Source organism: Acinonyx jubatus, chromosome A3 (assembly GCF_027475565.1).
Source record: "Acinonyx jubatus isolate Ajub_Pintada_27869175 chromosome A3, VMU_Ajub_asm_v1.0, whole genome shotgun sequence".
NCBI classification, from domain to species: Eukaryota; Metazoa; Chordata; class Mammalia; order Carnivora; family Felidae; genus Acinonyx; species Acinonyx jubatus.
The window spans coordinates 81,421,474-81,426,230 of NC_069388.1; the positions used below are offsets into that span (position 1 = coordinate 81,421,474).

The 4,757-nt window shown below is 47.8% G+C and overlaps 1 pseudogene; it reads right to left on the reverse strand.

The window, feature by feature from the left end:
• Positions 1–2,265: 2,265 nt before the first annotated feature.
• On the reverse strand, positions 2,266–3,567 carry LOC113603126 (40S ribosomal protein S25-like; annotated as a pseudogene).
• Between the last annotated feature and the right edge of the window lie 1,190 nt (positions 3,568–4,757).

The window sequence follows — 4,757 nt, forward strand, 5'->3', positions numbered from 1 at the left end:
TGCATACATTACTAGGTGTTTCCTATGTCACTCTGAAAGCAATGCTGGTCAGACTGGCGTGCAAATTGGAGATGTAAGTGAGGTTTTCTTTCCCTCCTCTCTAGAAGTCTCCTCTTTCCTCTCAGGTTTATTTTAACTCTGATCCATTAACTCTCTTCCACTTCCCTAGTCCCCTTCCTTCTTCTTACCCATCATTTCCTTTGGAAGAGGGCTCTGGGTTCTCAAATGGAAGCCTCCTTGCTATATTAGGTTAAAATCCCTATATCGAGCCGAGGGCATCAGCTAAGCCATATCACCTGACTTTGTGTCCTGATGTGTGGATGTAAGCAGTGTGGCAAGCTTCCCATTTCCAATGGCCCTGCTCTTCCCACTGTTACATGGTGAATCACTGGCTCTTGCACAAGATGGGTTTTAGTGAATCCACAAAATGAAATCAAACTTAGCGAAAAGAATTTACCTGCCACACCTCTCTTATGTAGGTAGAGGATCATTTTCTCCTTCTTTGGGTTGGATGTATTCAGAACTTCTCTCAGAGGTAATGCTGGACTGCTTACACATTCAACACAAGCATAAGCAAGGATAGAGAAAAGTCTCGTTGCTGTGGTCTGTTGGGCTCATTTTCAGAAGCCAAGTGTGATATCTTTTGAGGTTTCTGAGTGCCTGAGCTTGTGCTCTCCTGAAAGCAGCACCTGACAAGCAGCACCTGACTATGTGAGTTACCTATCTGAGAGTGAGATGGGGAAGGAGGAAGAGCCAATAAGAGGATGTGTTATTGAATTGGCCACCTTCTGAGAAGCTTTCTGAAATGCATCTCAGGAACATCCTGAGGTGAGGAAGAGAAAATGGGGAAACGTTTATGCTTCTGCTCTCAGCCCCAAGTGGGCAAGGGCAGTCCCACAGGCATCAGAGTGCACGCCTACACTCGCCTGGCCTTTGTGGCAGTGTGGGGAAAGCCACTGATACCATCCCCACGTGGGCCCATTGGCTACACAATGTCATTTCAACAACTGCTGGTGTTAGTTGGGCTTCAGACTCTTGTGGAGTGAACAGCAAAGCTCTCTGGAACCTCCTAGGACTTGGATCCAGCCTTTGTCTTCCTATAGCCATGGCTGTAAAACTCTAGCTGCCCCAGGTGAGCTGGCGAGAATGGTGGCTGTGGAATTTCTATTTGGAAGAGGCCTGGGGGCAGCCACTAGTTGGGACTTGGTGGCAGATCTTGAAGCTGTGTTTGCATAGCAGACATTGAGTCTACTTAGACTGTATGTTAATTGGGGGGTGGTTGAAGGATAGTGGGGGCTCTTAGTTCCACCAAGGGTGAGGTCCTTTCAGCAAGTTCTGCCCATGGTAGCCCAGAGTCCTCAATGCTTTCCATGCCTGATCTCTACCAAATTGTGCAGAGTCCTTGGCTGGGCGCTTTCCATTTCTCACCCCATGTGCCAGTGTGGCCTGCCCACCCCCTCACTGGGGAGAAGGTGAAAGTGAGCAAAGAATCAATCCTCTCCCAGAACAGGAGCTGTAAATGAGGTCTTGGCTGCCAAGCCTTCAGGGAAATATCTTCAATCCCCAAAGTTTGTGACTCCCAGATTCCAGGCAGTGTGATCCAAGCACAACAGTGAGAGCGGGTGGTTACGCAGTGTCCTCTGGTGCCAAGTTTTCAGAGCAGGAGTCATGGAGGTCACACTTACTCAATCAGCCTTTAGACCTGAAGGAAAGGTGACCTCTTTAGTATGTGGTTTGTATTCCTTTATGCATGTCTTAGCTTGAAAAGCACTTGCAAGTGACCATGTATTCATAATCCTCGGCAATTAAACCTTGGTTTTGCTCCTGGGAAACATCACTATTTCCTCCCCAATTAGCTTTGACTTGGGGGAGGGGGCAGGGCAGAATGATGAAGCAAATTGTCTGGAATCCCCTTGCTTTGTGGCTTTGCTCACATGTCTTTGCCATGTCACTCTCCCTCCCTGTCCCTACTTCTGGCCATCCAGTACCTTGAAGCCCCCCTTCCTCCCAGTTGTCTTTCTGCTCCAGTTCCCGGAGCTCATCTTTGAAAACATAGCACTTTTTTGTTCAACTCACTTGGCCATGCATCGCTTCTGCCTAATGGCAGCTCTAGTCTTGTAATTTATTTTTTCAGGTATTTATTTTTTTCTGCCTTATCTGTGTCTCCCTCACTCCCTGCAGATTATGAGCTCCATGAATTTGCTTGCTTGCTTGCTTTATTTATTTATTTATTTGCTTATTTTTGATTTAATAAAGTTTTGTCTTTCAAAGTGTACAGTTGGGGGGACATGTGTATGCATCTTCACCAGCATCTCTGTCCTTGGTATTTCTGGTGTAAATGACATCAGCTCTGTGCTTTGAAACCCGTTCAGTAAGTCCTTTACTAAGGAGCTCCTGAAGGGCTGCCCTGGCCCAGGGAACCCTGAATCTCCAGTCTCTCCAAGACAACAGCTGGGGTTATAAGCTTATAGTTGGGAACTTCCTTAAGGAGTTGGTCATATGTCGTTTTGTCAGACAAGACCAGGTCATTGAGCTTGTCCTGAACTTTGCCTCTGGACCACTTCTTCCTTTTGGCCTTGCCCCCAGATTTGTTCACTGGGTCTTTGTCTTTCTTGGGCGACTTTCCAGCCTCTTTCTTCGTGTTGTCCCTGTAGCATAGTGAAGCTCAGAGAACAGCTGCCCTCACTGCAGGCTCACTAAGATGTCGAACAAAAAAGCCCCTTGAATTTGCTTCGCATTTCTCTGTAACCTGCGCAGGGCCTCATCCAGTGCCTTGGACAGAGAGGAATCAATAAATGCTCCTTGAGTCAATAAGTGAATAGAGAAAAGACTCATGGAAATTTGGAGAAGGACACTCTGATGTCCTCTATCTCCACTCGAGAAATTAGCTGGTCCTGAGCCCTTTGGACCAATGCTTGCAGGGATTGCATGCTAGCATCTTTGTTTCTTTCACAGACATTAATCATTAATGGTGTAAGCGCCAAAGAGAGACCCCCTTAATTCAAATCCCAGCTCCTTCCTCTAGGCTGTGTGACCTTGGACAAGTGACTCAAGCTCCCTGAGCTTCATCTTCCTAATTTGTAAAATGGGATAATGTTAGTGCTGGACTCTAAGGGTTGCTGTGCAGTTGAGATGAGGTAATGCATATTAAACCTTTGGCAGGGACCAAATGGTGAGTGCTCAGAAGAATAACATTTGGTGCCTGTCTGTAGGGAGCTCATTACCCAACAGAGAAATAAATTCATGCTAATGCCACTGTGTATCTTGAGTGCCCAGAAGCCAACCTGGAGACACGAATTTGAGTGCAAGTAGTTTGTTTGGAAGAGATGCTACGAAGCCCAGGGAAGGGCCTGGGGAGGGGAGATAGAGATAATCTACAGTACTTTAATGAACAGGTTGCCACTGCGGGCAACTGGGGCTCAGCTCTGCTGACACCTCTGGGAGACAGACAACTCAGAGTTGCCCCTCCTCCTCCCAAGGGCAGGAAAGTTGGGGCATTTTTCACCATCTCCTGTTACTCATTGCTTGAGGGTTGTTCCCAAAGGCCGACCTCTCCTGCACTTTCATCCTGCTCTCCACTAGCAGTCAAAACTCTCAGGCCAAGAATGAAAGGTGCCTACAGAAGACAGGCTGGAGACAGGGTCAGAGTCTCCACTGGGCACAGTGTGGGGACTGTAGGTGGGGTATGGACCATGAACACACTCGCTGTGAGTTACTCCTGTCATCTGTGAGAGCTGGTGGAGGCACATAATAATTACCCTTAAAGTTGTCTAAGGAGAGGATTGAGCTTTGGGGCAAATGCCTCTGAAGAGGACCCTGTGGCCTCTACAAGGGATGTGCTGTGATGGATGGCTCTCAAATCCCAGCCATGCCCTATCCTGGCTGCGCTGAAGGTCGGCTCCGGAAATGCAGGGATTGCTTGCTGCCTGAGGTCTTGGCGAGAAAGGCTCGGGCCTAATTGTCTCACCAGGAGTCTGCGGCCTTGCTGTCTTAGCAGTAAGCAGCCAGGGCAGGAGAACGCTAGCTCAGGGATTCAAAGAGGCTAGTGCTGCTTCGGGCCCCTCCTCCTACTTCTTAAACCTGAGAGGAAAAGGGAACAAATGTACAAAAAGCACAGTAAATTTGGGAAAGATTTGCCGTTTTGCCTTTCTATCTATGTTCTTCATTACAGTCTGTCTTCTCCCTGACACAACTGTCTCCAGAACCTATGGTCAGAAAAAAATGGGCTTGGGGGCACCTGGGTGGCTCAGTCAGGTAAGCTTCCGACTTCAGCTCAGGTCATGATCTTGCAGTTTGTGAGTTCTAGCCCTGCGTTGGGCTCTGTGCTCACAGCTCAGAGCCTGGAGCCTGCTTCGGATTGTATGCCTCCCTCTCTCTCTGCCCCTCCCCTGCTTGCACTCTGTCTCTCTCTCTCTCAAAAATAAATGAACATTAAAAGAAACAAAAAAGAGGAAAAAAAAAAACACGGGCTCTTGAACAGAGCTGGAGAGAATTCAAGAAGTATTCCTTATTCCACAGGTACTTTGAGAGGGTCCCTTGGAGGCTTGCTGCAAGTCTGGCTCATAGGCATAGCCAGACGAGGAGGTACACGACAGGGTGACTTGGGGGTGTAGCACACCCCATACCCCCATATTTTAGCCCTCTTGGTCCATTTAAAGCTGTAATCATAATTCTATGCCTGCAATTTTGATTTTTTTTAATATTCATTGTTGTCTCTATCAGAGCATGAACTGGGGGGGGGGGGGCATGAGTAGAGT